Here is a 27,415-nt window from a genome sequence, read left to right on the forward strand (position 1 = left end):
CCTTTTCTCCCTATATTTCCGGAAACAATTTCTGTCGGTGTGAAACAATTGAATATACAATATTACAAGGTGACAATCACCATTGACAATTTACATACATACCAGATACTACTGTTAACATTTTGTACATATCAAAGTTTTACCATTTTCCCAAGTGACAATGCTTCCCTTCCAGTTTTACTTCATTAGGTAAAAGCCAAATAAAACAAATTCATGTAATGCCTTCCCAGGAGGAAAAGGAGAAACTTTGTGGAGTGTCTCAGGAGCTCTACTGAGGTTCCACAAAATTTCCTTGCATCAGTCAAATGACAGGCTACCAAATTTGTACTTGAATTTAGATTTCTGGGAAGCTTTGCCATAAATATCAGAAAATTAACAGAAACAACAATATTCAATCTCTATGAAGGCACCGGCTTAGTTCAGTAGCACAATGTTGACAATCAAACTATAACTTTTTGTTTTTCTCATGACTGGAGACTCTTTTTTTTTTTTTTCAACGTCTATGGGCACCATGTACACCAATTTGTCAATCATTGGAGGTCAAGATGGTTAGACACAAGGACATACTGACAGACAACATATAGACACAAAGAGCTCTTTAGTTACCATTCATCACGCGTGGGATATCCCATACAACTGCAGTTTGTCTGATAGGCCAAAGTAACAATAAAAAAAAAAAACAGAAAAAAAAAACTTCAAGGTAAAAAAAAAAAACAAAAGTTGATAGGAAATAACAAAATCAAGATTAAAAACCTTTCTATGTAAAAAAAAAATACTGTCAGCATATGCATGATCCTAGATGTTATTTCACATCTCCTAAACTTTGAAAGGAAGAGATTGGTTAGAGCATGTTAGTTTTTTTCTCAGGGTTTCTTCAGAAAAAAAAAACGAGTTCTTGGGTATCCTGCAAAATTAACTGGAAAAGAAGTCAGTAACATTCAAGTTTCTTTCTGTTTCTTAAATAAATATCTCAAGTCTTCAATGGGTTCACAAGACCAATGGGACTTCGTCTCTGGGTCAGTTCCTTCTGGAGCTTTCTTAACTCTGGAATGATGTACCCAGGGTTTTATACCTGCAAGTTTCAGAGAAGTATGTGTGCTTAGCAAAACGTCATATGGACCAGTCCATTTTTCTGACAACTGGTTTTGGGCATCCCCACTCTGCCAGGTCTTCAGTAAGACCTGATCTCCAGGTATGAAGGGATGCAATGGTTGATCAGGAGGCACAGAGATTCTCGGGGTTGCAAAGTTATGAATCACTGCCAGAACCTCCTGGATGTGTTTCACATATTGTGTGATCAGGCAATCTTGAGCTATTTCCAGACTGGCTTTCAGAACTGAGGCCTGGAAGGGTCTTCCAAACACAATTTCAAAGGGGCTTAATTGTAGCCCACTTCTAGGTGCCACTCTTATGTGGAGGAGGGCAAGGGATAGTACCTGGTCCCAACAAAGCTGTGTTTCTTGGCACAGTTTCGCCAAGGTTTTCTTTAAGGTGTGATTCATTTTCTCCGTTTGTCCAGAAGACTGCGGTCTCCATGCAGCATGCAATTTCCAGTTGATCTGTAACGCACTGCTTACTGCATGAGTAACATCAGAGACAAATGCTGGCCCATTATCACTCTGGATAGAATCCGGCAACCCAAAGCGAGGAATTATCTCCTTTAGCAGCTGTTTTGCAACCTCAGAAGCTTTTTCCGTCTTTGTGGGAAATGCTTCCACCCATCCCGAGAACGTATCCACAAAAACCAGCAGGTATTTGAAGTTGCCTGTTGTTCTAGGCATTTGTGTAAAGTCCACCTGCCAGTCCTCAAAAGGGCACTTGCCTCGATATTGAACCCCAACGGCTTTGGGGTGGGAGTCAGTCTTGGGGTTATTCCTGGCACATAGTTGACAACCTCGGGTGATCCGTTGTGCTATTCTATGCAAATATGGTCCCTTCAAATATGGGCGCACAGTTTCTAATAAGGCATCTCTCCCATAGTGGGATCCTTCGTGAAGATGTTTTAGCACCGGATATACCAGGGCCTCCGGGAGGAGTATCATCCCATGGGAGTTTACTCTCCAAGTAGAGCTGGGGTCAAACTCAGTAAATCCCCATGCACGAGCTCTCTCCTCATCCCGCTCGGTGTATTCAGGAGCATGCTGAGTCAGGTCCACAAGAGGGATGAGTGCACCCTGGAGGGCAGAACGGGCAGCGGCCTTAGCTGCCCGATCAGCTGCCCTGTTGCCCTTTGCCAAGTCAGACCCACCCTTTTGGTGGCCAGGACAGTGCATCACAGCGACAGCTGATGGTAAAGCTACTGCCTTTAACAAGGCCAGGATTTCTAATGGGTGTTTGACATCCTTGTTGCTAGCCGTAAGAAGTCCTCGCTCCTTCCAAATGGCCCCATGCATGTGGAGAATCATAAAAGAGTACTTTGAGTCAGTAAATATATTGACTCTTTTACCTTTTGAGAGTTCCAAGGCACGGGTCAGGGCTATTAATTCGGCTTTCTGTGCTGATGTACCTGCCGGAAGGGCCTTGGCTTCCACGGTGTTCTGGAGCATCACCACTGCATATCCAGCACATCGACGGCCTTGATGCATAAAGCTGCTGCCATCTGTAAACAGCTCCCACTCTGGATCCGGCAGAGGCTGGTCCGTTAGATCTGGTCGGCTGGCATACACTGTGTCTATGGTTTCTAAACAGTTATGGATTAAAGTGTCATCCTCAGATCCATCTGCTTTGCTTGGAAGCAGTGTGGCAGGATTCAGGGAATTAGAAACCTGCAGTTTCACATTAGGATTGTCCAACAGAGCTGCTTGATATTTTCCCATTCGCCCAGCGGTTAACCAAAGTCCACCTTTCTGCTCCAGCAATGTCAAAACCTGATGTGGCACACACACAGTGATGGGCTGACCCAATGTAAACTTCTCTGCCTCATGTAGGAGGTCACAAGTGGCAGCCACAGCACGCAAGCATGGAGGCCATTCCTTAGTGGTGTGGTCCAACTGTTTGGACAGATACGCAACGGGCTGCATTTCTGGTCCCAACAATTGGATCAGCACTCCTAGGGCAACCCCCTGTCTCTCATGTACATAAAGTCTGAATGGCTTCCTAAGATCCGGAAGTCCTAATGCTGGTGCTGAAATCAACTTTACTTTTATTTCATCAAAAGCCTTTTGACATTTCGGAGTCCAAGACAAAGGTTCAGAGTCCAGGCCTTTGAGAGCATCATATAAAGGTTTTGCTATTAGTCCAAAATTAGGAATCCAAATCCTACAAAACCCAGCCATACCCAAAAATCCGCACAACTGTCGCCGGTTACTGGGGATCCTAAGGGTTGAAATCACCTGTTTTCTTTCCGTCATCAGGCTCCGTCTGCCTTTCTTGATTTCAAACCCCAAATACGTCAGTTTGTTTGCATATCTGTGCCTTGTTAGGTGACACCTTGTAGCCACATTTTGCCAGGTGGTTCAGTACCACTATGGTATTTTCCAGACAAGATTCGTAGTCTGGACTTGCAATCAATAAATCATCTACATATTGCAATAAGACGCCCTGGTTTAGTTGAACCTTCCTGAGATCCCTGGCCAGTATTTCCCCAAAAATAGTTGGGGAGTTCTTAAATCCCTGTGGAAGCACAGTCCAGCAATACTGGAGAGTGCTCTTGGACTTAGGGTCCTGCCACTCAAAGGCAAAAAGCAGTTGATCCTGGACATCAATTGGAATACAGAAAAAGGCATCCTTCAGGTCTAATACTGAAAACCACCCATAGTCACCAGGTATGGCTGTTAATAGGGTGTACGGATTAGGCACAGTGGGATGTAAATCCTGAACAATATCATTAATAGCCCTTAAATCTTGGACAAAACGGTACTCGCCTGTATGGGGTTTCTTCACTGGCAGAATTGGAGTATTGTACGGTGAGCGACAGGGCCGAATGAGTCCAGATTGAAGGAACCTTTTCAATTCTGGCTCAATTCCCCTCAAGGTCTCCTCCCTTAAGGGGTATTGTTTCCTTCTCGGGGTTTTGCTCTCCTCTATCACTTCTATCTTTACAGGCTCTGCATTTTTCGCACGTCCTGGGGTTCCATCAGCCCATACCCCTTTACTTACTCTTTCAACAATTTCTGGAGGTAAAATTTCACTTTTTGGTGGAGCATCTTGAGTAAGCAACATCTGGAACCGCAGAGCATGCTCTGGAGGAACCTGTAGGTGAAGCCTCTGATTTTTGGGTGAGAATATAATTCGTGCATTGAGCTTACTTAAAAGGTCACGACCAAGGAGAGGGATTGGACACTCTTCCATGTATAAGAAGCTGTGCTGGAGCTGTGTGCTGCCTAGCCGGCACTCCAAAGGTTGCAGGAAGGGTGTCTGTTGTGACTTCCCTGTAACCCCAATGACTGCTGCAGTCTTTTTGCTCATTTTAGTTAATTTCGAATTCAAAACTGAGTATGTTGCTCCAGTGTCCACCAAGAAATCAATCAGGCGATCCCCCACAGCGAGGGTTACCCGGGGCTCCGAGGGGGTTATTTTGATGGGTTTAAGATCTAGTGGAACCCCTGGGCACCCCTATTCTTCATCTGAACCTTCTCCATGAACTATCATTTGTCTCCTTTCCTCCACACTTGGCTCCTGATTCCTTCTACTCTGTCTATATTCCCTCCTATCTTCACCTGAGACCCTACTCTGTGCTATCACTGGTCTCCTGTCCTCTGTACTGGGCTCTCGATTCCTTCTCCGCCCGTATTCCCTATCATCATCTGAGCCTCTACTCTGTGCTAACATCTGTCTTCTTTCCTCTCTCCTTGGTTCCTGGTTCTGTGTACTCCTCCTATATTCCCTCCTGTAACCCCTACATGAATCATCCTGTCGTGGTGTCCTCGGTCTTCTATCCTGCCTTCTGTAATTACTGCGTCTGCCTCTTCCCTGTAACCTGGGACAACTGTCCTTCCAATGTCCCTCTTCCCTACAGAAAGCACACTGATCTCTTCCTAGGGGTTCACGTCTCTGTCCATTACTGTTTTCCCGAAACCCTGGCCTGTGCTCTCTTTGTACAAAAACAGTCACAGGTTTCGGTCTCCTGTCCTCTCTCCTGTTCTCTCTATTATTATAAACCTTAAATGCTAAGTCCACTACCTGGGACGGACTCATCTCTGTGACGCCGTCTACCTTTGCTAACTTTCTCCTTATGTCTGGAGCACTATATGTGATGAACGCCATAGTGAACACATGAGCATTTTCTGGGGCATCTGGATTTATATCCGTGTGGTCTGTATACGTCTGAATAATCCTCTCAAGGAATTCTGATGGATCCTCATTAGCCCCTTGTGTAAGTTCCAATATTTTGTTAAAATTTTTTTGTTTGGGGATTCCCTGCTCCAGTCCTACCAATAAACATTTTTTATAGAGATCCAACTTCACCAGTCCTCCATTGTTCGGGTCCCATCCAGGATCTACCTCTGGGACAGCAATCTGTGGCTCTGGGTTTTGGCTATCCTGTTGGCGGAGACGTGCAGCCTCCTCCCTGGCTTTCCTCACTACTATCCTCCGCTCATCTAGACCTAGTAAAACTTGTAACATCAACTGTATATCTGCCCAGTTAGGGCGGTGGGAGAGAAAAACGGAGGCAAACAAGTTCGCCATCCTCTTAGGAGCCTGCCGGTACGAGGGAACAGAGTTCCTCCAAGTTAGGAGGTCCCGGTGCTAAAAGGATGGTGCGACCAAAAGTACCCAGCAGGTTTCCCCTCTTCATTCACGCCACCTATCGGCAGCTGGCGAAGAGGAAACTGTCCTGCCACAGAGCGGTCGTTACTGCCAAAATTGGTGCCGCTCCTAGTGTGGGGAGGAGACGCCATGATAACTACCTCCCTGGAGGGCAATGGAGGCTGTGAAGCCTCAGGAATCTGTGCGGGAGGGGCCTCAGGAGGGGCCTGGTCACGTGGTGAAGGCCTTTGTCCTGAAGCCTCAGGAGTCTGTGCGGGAGGGGCCCCTTCACGTGGAGAAGGCCTTTGTCCCAAGGAGTTTAAGGTATTTAGCATATGAATCTCTTCCTCTTCTTCTAAGTCTGCCCTTATGCAGTCCTCATGGGAAGGAGAACATTTATCTCTTCTCTGCACCATTATTCTAGCCTTTTTCTGCGTCATATCCCATTCATGGAGGGCGGCCTGTATCTGGTCCTGCATGCTTTTAAAGGCGGACTCAAAAACGTTACGATTTTCGTCCCTCACACTGCCAATAGCTGAATCAAAAAACTGATTTTGTCGTTGCACTTGATCCTGCATGCTTTGAAAAGCTGACTCAAAAGTCTGATTTTGTCGTTGCACTTGATGCTGCACGCTTTGAAAAGCTGACTCAAAAGCCTGATTTTGTTGTTTCATCGCTAAGTTAAGAGCTTGAATTTGTTGCAGCACATTCTCAGTATGTGAAGTCCAACCACTACTTCTCATAGAAACAAAAATGTAGCACATGGCGCCTATGCACATTACCAAAAAAACACCCAGAAGCACAGACTGCAAAGGGATGGCTTGTAAACCATTCACATATGTATACAGAAGTAAAATCACGTGCCATAAGCTAGGTCTAATCCAATTATTTACACTTATCAAACTGGTGGTAATATTTAATGGAAAAAGGCTACTTAAATTCAAGGCCGGAAAAAAACTGAAAGAACTCAAGTTAGGGATCAAACTGCTGAAGTTCATGGTTGAGGCCGCGTTTGGGTCAAAACCACACCCACAACGGCCATATGCGCGGAGGGAAAAAAAAAAAAAACTTTTCAAGACGTGAAACAAAGAGTTTCACTGCGAGTCCTGCAGACCTAATGCGCTTTTATTGTGACCAACGCAAGAAAAATTACTTTGGGCTGGTCAACCACGGGTGAAACTTGCAAATCACGTTTGGGCGCCAAGCTGTTATAGAGCAACCCTGATATTAAACGGGTTCCTGGCTGTGGGTCCTCACCCGCGCGCTTTAAAGGGACTTATGAATACTCTACTACAGACACACGCCAAAGGGTTAATAAAAGGTTTATTTACAAGAGAAAAGGAAATAAGGAAAATGTACAACTCAGGGAGAAAATAGGGAAATAAAGTCTTTAATGCGTCCTACCCGATCCGACGACCTGGAAACCCAAAGTCACTCTCTGAGCTGGCCGGACACTGCGAGCTGGTGGAGAGCCAAAATGGGGGAGCCCCCCAAAGCCCACGTGTCTGCCTTTTGTATCCACCTGGCTGCTTAACCCCACCCTCAGGTCCCAGCCACCTTCCCTTTGGTGGTGATGGGATTTGGAGTTCCCAGTGTCTTTGGCTTTGACCTGGGGTGGGGGTGGAGTCCACAAAGCCTATATGGAATTTGCTTTGGGACATCCTTTTCCCCCTAACAAAACTACAAACACCAATCAATTACTAAATAACCAATTTGATGACAAATGGCACTGCATGATACAAATATTACGTTTTTTATAAAATTAGTAGTTCTATGCCAAAAAGGCAGCAATTCAACATTTGGCCTTACATTAACAAGTGAAAAAACTTCTGGGAACAAAAGGCTGTAAACATGCCTCCACTGAGTCTTTTAGTATGGATATGTGGCCTTTTGAGGCAAGGGCTAATTGGAGAAGGAAATTCTTTTACCTTAAGGTTAAAAATAACAGTTAAGTGTCAGAGGTGAGCCAGGCTCCTAGTATGAGAAAACTCCTGATAAACCAGGAGATGCCATAGTCGATTCCTGCTAAATTATTCCTGTTTATCTAGGGATAATTCCCATGGATGTAGCAATTAGTATGGTAACTGTTAGTGTATACATTCAAGAATAAATCAACAGCAGTTTTGTGACTGATTGAACTACCTATAGCCATCTTTGGCCATGCCTCTGATGAAATATTTGTAATTCCTTATGATACTGGAATTGTCAGGCCTAGTCTCTCAGCCAGGAACGGATCCCAGGCTGCAGGGCAGTGCTGAGCTCCAGCCACTAGACCCCCACGGGTTGGTGTCTCACGAAGCCCCAGCAGGAACTTCCCAGAAGCTCAGGCAAGCAAGCGAGCAGAGGCAGGTTTGTTTAGAGAAAGAAAATGTTTATTGAGGAGAAAAAGAACAGAAATAAAGTGGGACTCCCAGGCCATGAAACGAGGCATGGGAGGGGCAAGGAAGCCAAAGTGGAGTCCTGTCTCAGGGAATACATACCTTTTTCCCCCCTCATTATTCTAAAGCTCCACCAGTCTCTTTGTGATTGGTTAGTTCTCCTCTGTCTCACTTAATCTGCTACTGAGTGGGGGATCTTCACATTCCTTATCTAACAGGTCTGTCTTTCCCCATTTGTTGCATCCTTATCTTTATGGCCCAGTCCTCTGGATGGCATCCCTGTATTGAAGTTAAACAGCTGCCCTTCTAAGTTGTCCATAAATTAAACCACTCTCCATTTCTCCAATCTGAGCCTCCCTTTACCACCTGAAGGAAACCAGGACCAGCATTAACAATGTTGTCCCTGGTTCTGGGATGTTTGTTTTCCCCAGGGAATTGGTTACATTCCCTTGGTTGCCCTTATCTCTGAAGCCTCCCTAAATTCTTCAGAGGTCCCCTCCTGCACTGTCCCTAAAACTGCATAATTCCTAGCTTGCCCTGTGTCTCATTCACCCCTTTGTAGTGGAGCACCTAATTGTTGTTAGGACAAAGGACATCGGTCTGATCAATGACTCCTTCCTGCTGAAAGTGGGCAACGTGGGGAGACAGTCAGGGCTCCACAGCAGGGCAATGCTCTAAGGGACCTCGAAAGAAGGACAGTTGAGGCTTCATAATTTGATGGTCTTTAGGCGAGAAATGACCTCAATGAAGGCATTGAGGATGTAGAGCTCAAGCAAGACAAAAATGGAAAAAAAACCACAAAAGTTAAGAGTGAGGAGGCTTAAGAGTATGGAGGTCACAAACTCCTTTAACTTTAGCCATCAGCAGGTCTAGGGTTCTGCGATTTTATATTACCACTGAAACTAGGGATTTTAAGGAGCAATATTGGGCTAGTGTCCCAAACACCTGGACATGCTGTAGCCAAAATGACAGAATCAGTGAGAACTAGGACTTTAGTACCATTTTATGTTTAGTAGCAGCAGCTAGGAGAGCCAATAGTGGCTGTGGAGGCTGCTAGTTTGGAATTTAGTTATAGTTTTTTTTATCCTAATAGAGGAAGTTAGGAAAACAAAACTAAAAATGTATAAACAAGTAGCCTTGTAGTGAGCAAGGTAGCAGTGCTGTTAAGTGTCCTGGCTCAGGCTGGCCATTTGTACTAGTGAGGGGGACAATTGACCAGTAGGTCAGTCCAGAGAATTGGAGTAAGTCTCATAGACACAGGGCAAGCTAGAAATTAGGCAGTTTTAGGGACAGTGCAGGAGGGGACCGCTGAAGAATTTAGGGAGGCTTCAGAAATAAGGGCAACCAAGGGAATGTAACCAATTCCACTGGGAAAAACAAACATCCCAGGACCACTGACAATGTTAACAATGGTCCTGGTTTTCTTCAGGTGATAAAGTGTAGAGATGCTCACCAGGAGGACTAGGCCATAAACATAAAGCAATAAGCATAACAAATGGGGAAAGACAGACCTGTTAGATAAGGAATGTGAAGATCCCCCACTCAGTAGCAAATTAAGTGAGACAGCGGAGAAATAACCAATCACAAAGAGACTGGTGGAGCTTTAGAATAATGAGGGAAAAAAGGTATATATTCCCTGAGCCACGACTCCACTTGGGCTTCCTTGCCCCTCCCAGGCCTGGTTTCCTGGCCTGGCAGTCCCACTTTATTTCTGCTCTTTTTCTCCTCAATAAACTTTTTCTTTCTATAAACAAACCTGCCTCTGCTCGCTTGCTTGCCTGAGCGTCTGCGAAGTTCCTGCTGAGGCTTCCTGAGACAACAACCCGTGGGGCTCTAGTGGCTGGAGCTCAGCGCTGCCCCTGGAGCCTGGGATCTGTTCCTGGCTGGGCGACTAGGCCTGACAATTCCGGTATCATTTTGGGGGCTCGTCCGGGATCTCACAAGATTTAAGGTAAGTCTGCCGAGAGGCACAAATTGTTTCTATCTTCAGCTTGTCCTAAACTTCTCTTGGTAAACATTTTCTTTCTCTCGGAGTCATCAAAGAGGCCATAAAAAAGGGCACGGGACAGTCAGTAAATGCCAAAGGGCGACTGCCTTAAAGACTCCTGTGAAAGAATAAACTGGTGACCAGACCAGGTAAGAGGACTAGCCCATCTGCCAGTCAAAGAATAAAAGTCTGGTTGTCATCGTATGAGGGACTCTGGTCTCCGAAGAGCTAGGCACATACAATCATGTAGAGGCCGTCCGGGAGCTGCACATAAGGGGCTGATCTCCCAGCAGCTCGGGCCATCCTCCCTTGCCTTCAGCAGAGGGGGAGCTGCCGAGACCCAGCAGAGGATGAATGGTCCCAATGTGACAGTTGGGAAAGTCATTCCTCACTAAGCACCACACAGGATCTGACACAGAACCCTACACTGACCTCAGATCCCTGTTAGAATTATTTGGATGGCTCCTCTTATCTTTCCTTGCTCTCTCTCTCTTTCCATTCTTTCTTCTCTTGCAATGCAACTGATTTTACTTCTCGGTTACCTGTGGGCTTCAGACAGGCAGTAGATATTTCACAAACTTTTTCTCTGTCCTTTATTTGATTGCAAAAAATTAATGGGCACCCGTTGGTCCGGTAAAAGCTACTAGCATGAGGCCGCCATTCTTAAAGTCTCCGGTGACAGGTTTCTCAGCTGGCAAGGCTTCCTGATCCCATACTTGCTGAGTGGGAATGTCGGGACTCTCTTGTCACTGATTCCTACTTTCCTCTATCATCCATGCACTCCGAGGGTGCTCAGAATAACCAAGCTGTGACCCTTGGAACCCTGGACATCCAGGAGATCCGATGGCTCGGACAAGGCGTTCTGCTAGGTCGGCACCTAGGCAAGAGTCACGGAGCCCAAACAGTTAAAAAAAAAAAAAGGGACTTTCACCTTCTTGATCCCTCCCCTATAGGACGGACTTCTTTCAGCTTCTATCAAGGCAACTTATAAACATAAGGTACAAAATGGTCTTATAAAAATCTTGGGGCAGGGCCTCCCTCCGTGGCGCAGCGGTTGAGTGCTGGGTTGCGAAGCTGCCCGCAGCCTCTGCAGCACCGGTTCCATCCCCGGTGCGAGGGTCCCACATGGCGCAACAGACCTCTCCTGCCGAGCCCGCTGCTCCCTTCAGATGTGTATTTCGTCAGTCTGCCTGTTCTGTTCCCCGCTCTGGCTCTGGTGAATTCTCTCATCCTCCTGCGCTTCTGACTGTACCCAGTGCTTGTATGGATATTTAAATAAATAAATCTTTAAAAAAAAAAAAAAAATCTTGGGGCAACCCTGGAAGCCTTTTCCCTGGTGTCTGTTTTAATCCTGCCAGTTGGCACAGGCAGGAGAGGCTGAGTTTCATATTATGATAGGGATGTATGTACAGTTTTGCCTCAAATCCTAGGTCCAGCTAATTAATTATACCTTTGGTATTATAAATTTGTCTCATGGCAGTTTTTCAAAAGGGAGTTTCAAATAAGTAAATATCAGGCTCTGGGCTACTGCCGCTTCAAGGGCTATGACTTAAGAAAAAGAAATCAGTTTTGTTGTCTGGCAAATGGACATCATTAAAAGTTAGGTGGCAGGACTTGGTCTGTGGCTTGTGTTAAGTCTCTACTGTTCAGGTGTGTTCAGGGTTTTTCATCAGATGAGGAGAATGGCTTACTATAAGCTCGCTAGAAGCTTGAAATAGATGCCCTTTGCACAGAGATTGGTTAGGGGTCGCCGGTAGGGTCCCACAAAGTCCGGTCCCCACACCTGTTTGTTCGGTGGGAGACAGACAGAGATACATCGGTCACACTTGAAAGGAGTGGTTAACTCCAGTGGACTTTCATGCGAGGAAACTGTTGATCACTCACAGTTAGAGCTCCAAGTTTAAATGGAGGGACGCCTCCGGTAAAAAGGCAAGGGAGAAGTGGATTGAGAATTGGGTTCAATTTGACCCTAAATCCATAATTTGACCTGTCTATAGGTTTTCTCCGCCTTTGGGGAAAGAAGCTGGTGTTGGACACCCGCTTTCATTCCTTTTTGCAGATGGGAGCCTCCTCGTCAGCCATGCAAAAGAGGCACGCATCTCTCCTGCATCTTAGAATTGAGACCAATTTTCAGAAGTAATTGTCTCCTATCTCACCTGTTACCTCTCTTAGTCACTTAGACCCAAGTCTTGACATCTCTCCTGCATCCTAGAGCTGAGAGCCAGTCGAGAGGCCATAATATATGGTCCTGGTCGGATGGGACGACCTCTGACTTAACTGCAGGAATGTCCCTGCTTTGTCTCTGCGCTGCTATTTTCTTTTCTTGCTACAGAGACCATAAAATGCTCTATCTCAATTCCATGGGACATGCCCTTAAGCCACATTCTTAAAAACTAGCCCAATTTGGCCATAAATGGCATCTTCTCCAGCTAACCCTCCTTGGTCACAGTCAAGACAAAAAAAGAAAATGCTGGGGACTAATAATTAAAGGGGTCCACTACAGCTGGCTGGTGAAAAAGACTGCCTTTGCTCTCAATAAGCAGCTGCCTGGATTATTTTTTCCAGTGTTGAGATTATTGGCATGTCTCTGCTGCCTTCCAGTTGTGGGGGAACTAGACTCTCCCTTTGTCCACCTGGAAAAACTGTTTTGGTTCATGCTAGGGAAAAAGTTCTATTTCCCTGTGTTTTTCTAATCTTAAAGTCTAAAATGTTTAAGGTAAAAACTGCTGAGTTACTTTGAACTTGCTAACGAGCTATAAAAGGTGATTTTTGGTTGAGTAAAACCTCTAAATTGCTTATTGGACCTGTAAAAGTTTAGTTTCTTATTAAGACTAATTAATTTCTGATAAGAGTTTGAAAACAGGCAAACTGTAAAGGAAGATCTTATTCTTCCTCTTCTGTCCTCCCAATACATGGCTCTGAAAAGAAAAAAATGTCTTTTGTCTTAAAAATGTGCTTGGTCTCAGTGTGACAAAATTAAAACAATGTAAAGCCAATTGATAATACTTAAAAATATAAACTCAAAATGTTTTTCTTATGTAAGAAAGTTAGTACAAACTGTTTGACTTTAAAATTGTTGTGGTTTTGGTTGGACCCTAGGTTTTAAGTAAGGGTTAAAATTGCATACTTGTTCTATGTCAGGATTCTAACTTCTATGTCATTAAAAACCTGCTTGATATAAAAAGGATATTAAAAACTTGGTTAAATGAATGTGTCAAGCAAAAAAATTGTTACTAAAGAAGGGGAGTTTACTAAACTGTAGTTTCTCAGTGTCTTTGCAAATATTGGTAAAAATAACTGTATCTTAAAATTAATGCACATGGCCAAAAGTTTCAAATGAAAATCAAGAGATCTCTTTGTTCTTGCTTTTTGCCTCCGGAGGATTAGTTTTAAATGGCGCCTATATATAAAAAAAAAAATCCTAAATTTTGAAATCGCGATCTTAAATTGTGGTAAAGACAAAGGACACAGAAACATCAATTCCAAAGAACACCTGCACCGCTATGTTTATAGCAGCACTATTTACAATAGCTAAGCTTTGGAAACAGCCCAAATGCCCAAAAATAGATGACTGGATCAAGAAGATGTGGTACATATACACCATGGAATATTACTCAGCATTCAAAAAAGATAAACACATGCAATTTGCAGCAACATGGATGGCGCTGGAAGGGATCATGCTCAGCGAAATAAGCCAGAAAGAAAAAGAAAAATACCGGATGGTCTCACTCATAGCAGGAATCTAGAAAACTTAATTAAGGGACCAGGAAAATGTATAACTATAAGAAAGTGAAAATCAAAATCAACAAAAAACTATGAACCAGAGACACTTTTGGGGGGGTGGGTGGAGGGAGGGGAGGGATTGGGGTCAAAATGGGGGGGTTGAAATTGTATGGGGAATATTAAAATAAAATTTATTATAAAAAAATAAAATTGGGCCTCCCCGGTGGCGCAGCAGTTGAGCGCTGGGTTGCGAAGCTGCCCGCGGCCTCTGCGGCGCCGGTTCGATCCCTGGCTGCTCCCCGGCCACCGGAGGAGGATCCCACATGGTGCGCAGACCTCTCCTGCCACCCGCTGCTCCCCTCAGCAGTGTACTTCAGCCCTTCTGCCTGCTCTGCTCCCCGCTCTGGCTCTGGTGAATTCTCTCACCCTCCCGCGCTTCTGACTGTACCCAGTGCATGTATAAACAAAACAAACAAATATAATAAATAAATAAATAAAAACATGCCTCTATAAAAAAAAAAAAATAAAATAAAATAAAATTGTGGTAAAGAAAAAAACTAATTCAAAATTTAATGGTTTAAAAAGCATACATGCCTTAAGGTTTTAATGTTGGGTATTAATACTTCATGTTGTTTAAATGTGTTTACTCATGCTCTACAAAGGGAATAATAATTAACCTGGCCTATGCAAACAAACAAAACTTACTTCTAGGCTTCTATTTCTTCATAAGATCTTGTTCCAGGAAGACTAATCTACTTGTCTTTTCCCCTTGGAATAAACAATATATTCTCCCAGTAAATGACTATATTTCTTTACAGAATTCAAGGTAACATCTAAAGCCATATGGACAAGTTACTGAAAAATGTTTATGGTATTAAGTGTCTAATTTTTTTCTTGCTTTTGTCAATCTATCTAGTGCTTGCCTAACAAAACTTGGTATATAAAATTGTTACAGTGGCAACTCTGCAGTTGACTTAAAATACCAGTTCTAAGATAAAAACTAAAGCTAAACTAAGGTTTTTGCTAAGTTGAGTAATAAAATTTGTTAACCATTTACTGAAATTTCAGGATTACATTTTGCTCCTTATTGCAAGGAAACCAAAGTTTAATGTCATCTCAACAACAACAACAACAAAAAAATTGAAATATGTGTCTGTAAGTTGTGTAGTTTAAAGAGATGATAGTGTAACAGCTATTATGGTGTCTTACAATACAGAGATTGGAAACTAAGGTGTGATAATTCTGGATACAAGTAAAGTAAGGTGTGTTTGTGTTTTAAAAGAAAGAAAAAAAAAAACCAAAGGGAAGTGTTAAAGGTTTGAGTGAGGGATTTTTTTGACAGAAAATTTTGTGCTCTCAAGTGACTTGCCATAAAATATTTTGGTTAACTTGAATGTCAGTTGCGCACCTGTGTGGCACCAGGCTTTAGTTATTTTGATATATAAAATTGTTTGTTGTTGTGAAACAAACTGAGTCAATTTGGGTATATTGATACCTCATAGAAAGTATTCTCATAAAATTGTTTCACCTTTTCAACATAAATGTAAACAAATAAAATTATTCTAAAATACATGACACTTCTTAAAACCTAATAAGCCAGTCATTTCAAACTAAATTTACTGAGGCTATAAAAAGGTAAACTAATCTAGACCCTAAAAAGGACAAACAATTTAACAGTCTCAGTCTCCTTCATTAGTCAGCCTTGCTCTAATATCAGGTGCAAATCCAGAGACTAAATCAAGGGACTAAAATCCTTTCAACACTTTTAAACACGGCCTTCAAGGCCTATAGTAATATGGAGGGGACTAACTAGACTAAAAAGAAAGGGAGGAAGGCAAGAGAAGGTCCAGCAAACGGCAGTTGCCATTGTTAGTACCCTGCCACCTCAGACTCACCCAATGTGCCCTAGGGCATTTGGGACCTCAACCTCTTAATAGGCTGCCAGCTTGCTTCCACTGCCTGCAACCAGGACACCTCAGCTGCAAGAAGCTGTCCTCAGGTCCATGCCTTCTGTGCCATCACACAGGGCACTAAAAAGGGGCCGTCCCACTCTCCAGAGAGGGAGGGGCCAGCCCAAACCACGGGCCAGGATGGGAGGACAGTCTTGACCGTCGGCTGCCTCTGACTATGAAGAACCCAGTGCAGAAGAAGATCTTCTCTGAAGAAGCCCAGAGGTGAGAGAGACTCCCCTGTTTACTGTTTATATGGACAAGCCTCGGGTGACGCTAAAAGTGGCAGACATAAAAATCACCTTTTTGGTAAATAAGGGGCCACTTACTCTGCCTTACTCCAATTCTCTGGACTGACCTACTGGTCAATTGTCCCCCTCACTAGTACAAATGGCCAGCCTGAGCCAGGACACTTTACAGCACTGCTACCTTGCTCACTACAAGGCTACTTGTTTATACATTTTTAGTTTTGTTTTCCTAACTTCCTCTATTAGGATAAAAAAAACTATAACTAAATTCCAAACTAGCAGCCTCCACAGCCACTATTGGCTCTCCTAGCTGCTGCTACTAAACATAAAATGGTACTAAAGTCCTAGTTCTCACTGATTCTGTCATTTTGGCTACAGCACCTCAGGTGTTTGGGACATTAGCCCAATATTGCTCCTTAAAATCCCTAGTTTCAGTGGTAATATAAAATCGCAGAACCCTAGACCTGCTGATGGCTAAAGTTAAAGGAGTTTGTGACCTCCATACTCTTAAACCTCCTTACTCTTAACTTTTGTGTTTTTTTTTTCCATTTTTCTCTTGCTTGAGCTCTACATCCTCAATGCCTTCATCGTGGTCATCTCTCGCCTAAAGATGAGATCAAATTATGCATCAAATTATGAAGCCTTAACTGTCCTTCTTTCGAGGTCCCTTAGAGCGTCGCCCTGCTATGGAGCCCTGGCTGTCTCCCCACATCGCCCACTTTCAGCAGGAAGGAGTCATTGATCAGACCGATGTCCTTTGTCCTAACAGCAATTAGGTGCTCCACTGCAAAGGGGTGAATGAGACACAGGGCAAGCTAGGAATTATGCAGTTTTAGGGACAGTGCAGGAGGGGACCTCTGAAGAATTTAGGGAGGCTTCAGAGATAAGGACAACCAACGGAATGTAACTGTTATAGAGCAACCCCGATATTAAACAGGTTCCTGGCTGTGGGTCCTCACCCGCGCACTTTAAAGGGACTTATGAATACTCTACTACAGACACACGCAAAAGGGTTAATAAAAGGTTTATTTACAAGAGAAAAAGAAATAAGGAAAATATACAACTCAGGGAGAAAATAGGGAAATAAAGTCTTTAATGCGTCCTACCCGATCCGACGACCTGGAAACCCAAAGTCACTCTCAGAGCTGGCCGGACGCTGGGAGCTGGCGGAAAGCCAAAAATGGAGGACCCCAAAGCCCAAGTGTCTGCCTTTTGTATCCACCTGGCTGCTTAACCCCACCCTCAGGTCCCAGCCACCTTCCCTTTGGTGGTGATGGGATTTGGAGTTCCCAGTGTCTTTGGCTTTGACCTGGGGTGGGGGTGGAGTCCACAAAGCCTATATGGAATTTGCTCTGGGACATCCTTTTCCCCCTTACAATTCCCCCCTTTCACTTGTTGCCACCATTTCCTGTCTCCTAAGACTACACCCTGAGATCTGTGCCACCATAGATATGGTGGAATAAAAATTAAAAGGGGGGATTGTAACAGGGTGGTCCCCAGGAAAGGGGGAGGTTCCCTGCCCCTCCCAAGGGAGGGTGGAGCTGAGCAGGAAGAGGAGAAGCTGAAGAAGAGACTGAGGAAGGAAGCAGGATGGAGCCAGGAGACCTGGAGGAGGCACATGGAGCCTAGAGACATGTGAAGAAACTGTGCTTGTCTTTTGGTCGTAGACTGGGTGACACAGATGTGGGTGAGACCCGTGGGGAGGTGACAATGGCAGCTTTTATCTTGATGTTGATTTTGCTCTTTTCCTTCCGGGCTTGTCTGGTTGTTTCTGACCCTTTTCTGTGGGTCCCCACTGGAAGATGCTTTAGACTTGTGGCAGGCCTTGGGGCCTTGCTCTGGGCCAATCCCATTTGGATGGACTTTTACCCACGAGGGGATGGGTAACTTTGGGTGCTTCATTTAGAAACTAGATTTGTTAGGGGGAAAAGGCAGTCCCAAAGCTAATTCCATACAGGCTTTGTGGACTCCACCCCCACCCCAGTGTTAGGGGGAAAAGGCTGCCCCAAAGCAAATTCCATACAGGCTTTGTGGACTCCACCCCCACCCCAGGTCAAAGCCAAAGTCACTGGGAACTCCAAATCCCATCACCACCAAAGGGAAGGTGGCTGGGACCTGAGGGTGGGGTTAAGCAGCCTGGTGGATACAAAAGGCAGACACGTGGGCTTTGGGGGTCTCTCCATTTTGGGGCCCTCGGCCAGCTCATGGCGTCCGTCTAGCTCTGAGAGTGACTTTGGGGTTTCCAGGTCGTCGGATCGGGTAGGACGCATTAAAGACTTTATTTCCCTATTTTCTCCCTGAGTTGTACATTTTCCTTATTTCTTTTTCTCTTGTAAATAAACCTTTTATTAACCCTTTTGCGTGTGTCTGTAGTAGAGTATTCATAAGTCCCTTTAAAGCGCGCGGGTGAGGACCCACAGCCAGGAACCCGTTTAATATCGGGGTTGCTCTATAACAGCTTGGCGTCCAACGTGGTTTGCGTTTCACCCGTGGTTGACCAGCCCAAAGTAATTTTTCTTGCGTTGGTCACCATAAAAGCGCATTAGGTCTGCAGGACTCGCAGTGAAACTCTTTGTTTCACGTCTTGAAAAGTTTTTTTTCTCCGCACATACGGCCGTTGTGGGTGTGGTTTTGACCCAAACGCGGCCTCAACCATGAATTTCAGCAGTTTAATCCCTAACTTGAGTTCTTTCAGTTTTTTTCCGGCCTTGAATTTAAGTAGCCTTTTTCCATTAAATATTACCACCAGTTTGATAAGTGTAAATAATTGGATTAGACCTAGCTTATGGCACGTGATTTTAATTCTGTATACATATGTGAATGGTTTCCAAGCCATCCCTTTGCAGTCTGTGCTTCTAGGTGTTTTTTTGGTAATGTGCATAGGCGCCATGTGCTACATTTTTGTTTCTATGAGAAGTAGTGGTTGTACTTCACATACTGAGAATGTGCTGCAACAAATTCAAGCTCTTAACTTAGCGATGAAACAACAAAATCAGGCTTTTGAGTCAGCTTTTCAAAGCGTGCAGCATCAAGTGCAACGACAAAATCAGACTTTTGAGTCAGCTTTTCAAAGCATGCAGGATCAAGTGCAACGACAAAATCAGACTTTTGAGTCAGCTTTGCAACGACAAAATCAGACTTTTGAGTCAGCTTTTCAAAGCATGCAGGATCAAGTGCAACGACAAAATCAGGCTTTTGATTCAGCTATTGGCAGTGTGAGGGACGAAAATCGTAACGTTTTTGAGTCCGCCTTTAAAAGTGTGCAGGACCAGATACAGGCCGCCCTCCATGAATGGGATATGACACAGAAAAAGGCTAGAATAATGGTGCAGAGAAGAGATAAATGTTCTCCTTCCCATGAGGACTGCAGAAGGGCAGAGTTAGAAGAGGAAGAGATTCAAATGCTAAATACCTTAAACTCGTCAGGACAAAGGCTTTCTCCAGGTGACCAGGCCCCTCCTGAGGCCCCTCCCGCACAGACTCCTGAGGCTTCAGGACAAGGGCCTTCTCCACGTGACCAGGCCCCTCCTGAGGCCCCTCCCGTACAGATTCCTGAGGCTTCACAGCCTCCATTGCCCTCCAGGGAGGTAGATATCGTGGTGTCTCCTCCCCACACTAGGAGCGGCACCCATTTTGGCAGTAACGACCGCTCTGTGGCAGGACAGTTTCCTCTTCGCCAGCTGCCGATAGGTGGCGTGAATGAAGAGGGGAAACCTGCTGGGTACTTTTGGTCGCACCATCCTTTTAGCACCGGGGACCTCCTAACTTGGAGGAACTCTGTTCCCTCGTACCGGCAGGCTCCTAAGAGGATGGCGAACTTGTTTGCCTCCGTTTTTCTCTCCCACCGCCCTAACTGGGCAGATATACAGATGATGTTACATGTTTTACTAGGTTTAGATGAGCGGAGGATAGTAGTGAGGAAAGCCAGGGAAGAGGCTGCACGTCTCCACCAACAGGATAGCCAAAACCCGAAGCCAGAGATTGCTGTCCCAGAGGTAGATCCTCAATGGGACCCCAACAATGGAGGACTGGCGAAGTTGGATCTCTATAAAAAATGTTTATTGGCAGGACTGGAGCAGGGAATCCCCAAACAAAAAAATTTTAATAAAATATTGGAACTTACACAAGGGGCTAATGAGGATCCATCTGAATTCCTTGAGAGGATTATTCAGACGTATTCAGACCACACGGATTTAAATCCAGATGCCCCAGAAAATGCTCGTGTGCTCACTGTGGCGTTCATCACAAATAGTGCTCCAGACATAAGGAGAAAGTTAGCAAAGATAGACGGCGTCACAGAGATGAGTCCGTCCCAGGTAGTGGACTTAGCATTTAAGGTTTATAATAATAGAGAGAACAGGAGAGAGGACAGGAGACCGAAACCTGCGACTGTTTTTGTACAAAGAGAGCACAGGCCAGAGTTTCGGGATAACAGTAATGGACAGAGACGTGAACCCCTAGGAAGAGATCAGTGTGCTTTCTGTAGGGAAGAGGGACATTGGAAGGACAGTTGTCCCAGGTTACAGGACAGAGGCAGACGCAGTAATTCCAGCAGACAGGATAGAAGACCGAGGACACCACGACAGGATGATTCACGTAGGGGTTACAGGAGGGAATATAGGAGGAGTACACAGAACCAGGAACCAAGGAGAAAGGAAAGAGCACAGAGTAGAGGCTCAGATGAAGATAGGAGGGAATATAGACAGAGTAGAAGGAATCGAGAGCCCAGCACAGAGGACAGGAGACCAGTGATAGCACAGAGTAGGGTCTCAGGTGAAGATAGGAGGGAATATAGACAGAGTAGAAGGAATCGGGAGCCAAGTGTGGAGGAAAGGAGACAAATGATAGTTCATGGAGAAGGTTCAGATGAAGAATAGGGGTGCCCAGGGGTTCCACTAGATCTTAAACCAATCAAAATAACCCCCTCAGAGCCCCGGGTAACCCTCGCTGTGGGGGATCGCCTGATTGATTTCTTGGTGGACACTGGAGCAACATACTCAGTTTTGAATTCGAAATTAACTAAAATGAGCAAAAAGACTGCAGCAGTCATTGGGGTTACAGGGAAGTCACAACAGACACCCTTCCTGCAACCTTTGGAGTCCCGGCTAGGCACCACACAGCTCCAGCACAGCTTCCTGTACATGGAAGAGTGTCCAATCCCTCTCCTTGGCCGTGACCTTTTAAGTAAGCTCAATACACGAATTATATTCTCACCCAAAAATCAGAGGCTTCACCTACAGGTTCCTCCAGAGCATGCTCTGCGGTTCCAGATGTTGCTTACTCAAGATGCTCCACCAAAAAGTGAAATTTTACCTCCAGAAATTGTTGAAAGAGTAAGTAAAGGGGTATGGGCTGATGGAACCCCAGGACGTGCGAAAAATGCGGAGCCTGTAAAGATAGAAGTGATAGAGGGGAGCAAAACCCCGAGAAGGAAACAATACCCCTTAAAGGAGGAGGCCTTGAGAGGAATTGAGCCAGTATTGAAAAGGTTCCTTCAATCTGGACTCATTCGGCCCTGTCGCTCACCGTACAATACTCCAATTCTGCCAGTGAAGAAACCCCATACAGGCGAGTATCGTTTTGTCCAAGATTTAAGGGCTATTAATGACATTGTTCAGGATTTACATCCCACTGTGCCTAATCCGTACACCCTATTAACTGCCATACCTGGTGACTATGGGTGGTTTTCAGTATTAGACCTGAAGGATGCCTTTTTCTGTATTCCAATTGATGTCCAGGATCAACTGCTTTTTGCCTTTGAGTGGCAGGACCCTAAGTCCAAGAGCACTCTCCAGTATTGCTGGACCGTGCTTCCACAGGGATTTAAGAACTCCCCAACTATTTTTGGGGAAATACTGGCCAGGGATCTCAGGAAGGTTCAACTAAACCAGGGTGTCTTATTGCAATATGTAGATGATTTATTGATTGCAAGTCCAGACTACGAATCTTGTCTGGAAAATACCATAGTGGTACTGAACCACCTGGAAAAATGTGGCTACAAGGTGTCACCTAACAAGGCACAGATATGCAAACAAACTGTGACGTATTTGGGGTTTGAAATCAAGAAAGGCAGACGGAGCCTGATGACGGAAAGAAAACAGGTAATTTCAGCCCTTAGAATCCCCAGTAACCGGCGACAGTTGCGCGGATTTTTGGGTATGGCTGGGTTTTGTAGGATTTGGATTCCTAATTTTGGACTAATAGCAAAACCTTTATATGATGCTCTCAAAGGCCTGGACTCTGAACCTTTGTCTTGGACTCCGGAATGTCAAAAGGCTTTTGATGAAATAAAAGTAAAGTTGATTTCAGCACCAGCATTAGGACTTCCGGATCTTAGGAAGCCATTCAGACTTTATGTACATGAGAGACAGGGGGTTGCCCTAGGAGTGCTGATCCAATTGTTGGGACCAGAAATGCAGCCCGTTGCATATCTGTCCAAACAGTTGGACCACACCACTAAGGGATGGCCTTCATGCTTGCGTGCTGTGGCTGCCACTTGTGACCTCCTACACGAGGCAGAGAAGTTTACATTGGGTCAGCCCATCACTGTGTGTGTGCCACATCAGGTCTTGACATTGCTGGAGCAGAAGGGTGGACTTTGGTTAACCGCTGGGCGAATGGGAAAGTATCAAGCAGCTCTGTTGGACAATCCTAATGTGAAACTGCAGGTTTCTAATTCCCTGAATCCTGCCACACTGCTTCCAAGCAATGCAGACGGATTTGAGGATGACACTTTAATCCATAACTGTTTAGAAACCATAGACACAGTGTATGCCAGCCGACCAGATCTAACGGACCAGCCTCTGCCGGATCCAGAGTGGGAGCTATTTACAGATGGCAGCAGCTTTATGGATCAAGGCCGTCGATGTGCTGGATATTTAGTGGTGACACTCCAGAACACCGTGGAAGCCAAGGCCCTTCCGACAGGTACATCAGCACAGAAAGCCGAATTAATAGCCCTGACCCGTGCCTTGGAACTCTCAAAAGGTAAAAGAGTCAATATATTTACCGACTCAAAATACTCTTTTATGATTCTCCACATGCATGGGGCCATTTGGAAGGAGCGGGGACTTCTTACGGCTAGCAACAAGGATGTCAAACACCCATTAGAAATCCTGGCCTTGTTAAAGGCAGTAGCTTTACCATAAGTGTCGCTGTGATGCACTGTCCCGGCCACCAAAAGGGTGGGTCTGACTTGGCAAAGGGCAACAGGGCAGCTGATCGGGCAGCTAAGGCCGCTGCCCGTTCTGCCCTCCAGGGTGCACTCATCCCTCTTGTGGACCTGACTCAGCATGCTCCTGAATACACCGAGCGGGATGAGGAGAGAGCTCGTGCATGGGGATTTACTGAGTTTGACCCCAGCTCTACTTGGAGAGTAAACTCCCATGGGATGATACTCCTCCCGGAGGCCCTGGTATATCCGGTGCTAAAACATCTTCACGAAGGATCCCACTATGGGAGAGATGCCTTATTAGAAACTGTACGCCCATATTTGAAGGGACCATATTTGCATAGAATAGCACAACGGATCACCCGAGGTTGTCAACTATGTGCCAGGAATAACCCCAAGACTGACTCCCACCCCAAAGCCGTTGGGGTTCAATATCGAGGCAAGTGCCCTTTTGAGGACTGGCAGGTGGACTTTACACAAATGCCTAGAACAACAGGCAACTTCAAATACCTGTTGGTTTTTGTGGATACGTTCTCGGGATGGGTGGAAGCATTTCCCACAAAGACGGAAAAAGCTTCTGAGGTTGCAAAACAGCTGCTAAAGGAGATAATTCCTCGCTTTGGGTTGCCGGATTCTATCCAGAGTGATAATGGGCCAGCATTTGTCTCTGATGTTACTCATGCAGTAAGCAGTGCGTTACAGATCAACTGGAAATTGCATGCTGCTTGGAGACCGCAGTCTTCTGAGCAAACAGAAAAGATGAACCACACCTTGAAGAAAACCTTGGCGAAACTGTGCCAAGAAACACAGCTTCGTTGGGACCAGGTACTATCCCTTGCCCTCCTCCGCATAAGAGTGGCACCTAGAAGTGGGCTACAATTAAGCCCCTTTGAAATTGTGTTTGGAAGACCCTTCCAGGCCTCAGTTCTGAAAGCCAGTCCGGAAATAGCTCAAGATTGCCGGATCACACAATATGTGAAACACATCCAGGAGGTTCTGACAGTAATTCATAACTTTGCAACCTCGAGAATCTCTATGCCTCCTGATCAACCATTGCATCCCTTCAAACCTGGAGATCAGGTCTTACTGAAGACCTGGCAGAGTGGGGATGCCCAAAACCAGTTGTCAGAAAAATGGACTGGTCCATATGATGTTTTGCTAAGCACACATACTTCTCTGAAACTTGCAGGAATAAAACCCTGGGTACATCATTCCAGAGTTAAGAAAGCGCCAGAAGGAACGGACCCAGAGACGAAGTCCCATTGGTCTTGTGAACCCATTGAAGACTTGAGATATTTATTTAAGAAACAGAAAGAAACTTGCATGTTACTGACTTCTTTTCCAGTTATTGTTGCAGGATACCCAAGAACTCGTTTTTTTTTTTCTGAAGAAACCCTGAGAAGAAAAAACTACCATGCTCTAACCAATCTCTTTCCTTGCAAAGTTTAGGAGATGTGAAATGACATCTAGGATCATGCATATGCTGACAGTATTTTTTTTCTTTCATACAAAGGTTTTTAATCTTGATTTTGTTATTTCCTATCAACTTTTGTTTTTTTTTTTCTTTGAAGTTTTTTTGTTAACCCTGCTTGTTTTTTTTATTATTACTTTGGCCTATCAGACAAACTGCAGTTGCACGGGATATCCCACGCGTGATGAATGGTAACTAAAGAGCTCTTTGTGTCTGTATGTTGTCTGTCTGTATGTCTTTGTGTCTAACCGTCTTGACCTCCAGTGATCGACAAATTGGTATACATGGTGCCCGTATAAGTTGAAAAAAAGAGTCTCCAGTTATGAGAAAAACAAAAAGTTATGGTTTGATTGTCAACATTGTGCTACTGAACTAAGCCGGTGCCTTCATAGAGATTGAATATTGTTGTTTCTGTTACTTTTCTGATATTTATGGCAAAGCTTCCCAGAAATCTAAATTCAAGTACAAATTTGGTGGCCTGTCATTTGACTGATGCAAGGAAATTTTGTGGAACCTCAGTAGAGCTCCTGAGACACTCCACGAAGTTTCTCCTTTTCCTCCTGGGAAAGCATTACATGAATTTGTTCTATTTGGCTTTTACCTAATGAGGTAAAACTGGAAGGGAAGCATTGTCACTTGGGAAAATGGTAAAAAACTTTGGTATGTCCAATATGTTAACAGTAGTATCGGGTATGTATGTAAATTGTCAGTGGTGATTGTCACCTTGTAATATTGTATAATTCAATTGTTTCACATCTACAGAAATTGTTTCTGGAAATATAGGGAGAAAAGGTCTCAACAGATTCCTATTGATGGAACTGTTGAGAGTAAAACTTTCTTACAAAGGACTCAATAGACCTGGAAATACACCTGACATTTACTAAGGTTTCTTTGACATAATACTGGAACTTTTTTTTTATGCATTCTGTCCTGAATCCACGAAATTTTTGTTTTGTTTTGTTTTGTTTTGACTAACCAGGATCTGCAGAAAGGTTGTAATTTTTTTTCCAGCAAAGCTAACTTGTCACATTTTCTCTCCCCTTGATACCAACACAGCATACAAATAGTGGTAGTAATTTTTGCTACTTATTTCAGAGTCTGTTTTTGCATAACTTCCATAGGGATTTTGTCTGTTTTAACAAAAAATTGGACGCGAGTTTGATTGTGTGGCTTTGTGTGGAGTTCTTCCAGAAAGTTGAAAAAGAGCTGAACCAAGAAGAGGAGAACCTGTTTGCCTTGTTTGTAGGGTTCCAGAGACCTCCAAAGAAGGTGAGGAAGCTTGCCTCCATTGGCAGGACTGGACAACCCGGCCAACGAAAATGCCCTGGTACCCTCGAGAAGAGGAAAGCCCAGGTGGAGTCTGATGAGACCAACTTTATACCTGAAGCCTGCATCGACCAGATGCCAACGGTTCGCTCTGATCCTGTATGGAATATTTCAACAAAGCCAGCTAAAATTGCTGTTAGTTATTTCTACTCTGTGATTTTATGCAAAAATAGAAAAATGGTTTAAAAGTAGATCTAGTTTGCAAACTTTTGCTTTGCTGTTAAAAGTTTGGGATCAAGGTTGAGAAAATTTGTGTTTTTACATCAGTTGAACCATTTTAAGATTTTTTTTTTTTCCTGAAATTTTTACATATCTGCTGACTTGTTTTGGCTAACGCCTCCAGATTTTTTTTTTTGGCTTAAACTGATGAACTATTTTTTCCTGGAGTGGAGGACTTTTGCTTTCCACAATGGACAAATACCTGGAGAGACTGGTTTTCTTTCACACTGGAACCTGACAAAACGTTCATCTGAGACTGCATCCCAACCTCCATATATTTGATCTTCATCACCATGGAAATGGTGGCAAAAAGTGAAAGGGGGGAATTGTTAGGGGGAAAAGGCAGTCCCAAAGCTAATTCCATACAGGCTTTGTGGACTCCACCCCCACCCCAGTGTTAGGGGGAAAAGGCTGCCCCAAAGCAAATTCCATACAGGCTTTGTGGACTCCACCCCCACCCCAGGTCAAAGCCAAAGACACTGGGAACTCCAAATCCCATCACCACCAAAGGGAAGGTGGCTGGGACCTGAGGGTGGGGTTAAGCAGCCTGGTGGATACAAAAGGCAGACACGTGGGCTTTGGGGGTCTCTCCATTTTGGGGCCCTCGGCCAGCTCATGGCGTCCGTCTAGCTCTGAGAGTGACTTTGGGGTTTCCAGGTCGTCGGATCGGGTAGGACGCATTAAAGACTTTATTTCCCTATTTTCTCCCTGAGTTGTACATTTTCCTTATTTCTTTTTCTCTTGTAAATAAACCTTTTATTAACCCTTTTGCGTGTGTCTGTAGTAGAGTATTCATAAGTCCCTTTAAAGCGCGCGGGTGAGGACCCACAGCCAGGAACCCGTTTAATATCGGGGTTGCTCTATAACAGATTCTTTGCCTTACCTGTATTGTTTCCTAGTTTTATTAAAGTTCCTTTTCATTAAAGTCTCCTGTGTTTTGTGTTGATGCGGCGGATGGCAGAACCCATTTAGAATAGGCAGGTTTGCGGGGTTTTGGGCTGCCCCTCTCCCCGTCCTATAACATAACCAATTCCACTGGGAAAAACAAGCATCCCAGAACCATGGACAATGTCAACAATGGTCCTGGTTTTCTTCAGGTGATAAAGATAAAGTGTAGAGATGCTCACCAGGAGGACTAGGCCATAAAGATAAAGCGATAAGAATAACAAATGGGGAAAGACAGACCTGTTAGATAAGGAATGTGAAGATCCCCCACTCAGTAGCAAATTAAGTGGACAGCCAAGAACTAGCTAAT

Source organism: Talpa occidentalis, unplaced genomic scaffold (genome assembly GCF_014898055.3).
Source record: "Talpa occidentalis isolate TD23 unplaced genomic scaffold, MPIMG_talOcc4v2.1 talOcc4.12, whole genome shotgun sequence".
Classification (NCBI taxonomy): Eukaryota; Metazoa; Chordata; class Mammalia; order Eulipotyphla; family Talpidae; genus Talpa; species Talpa occidentalis.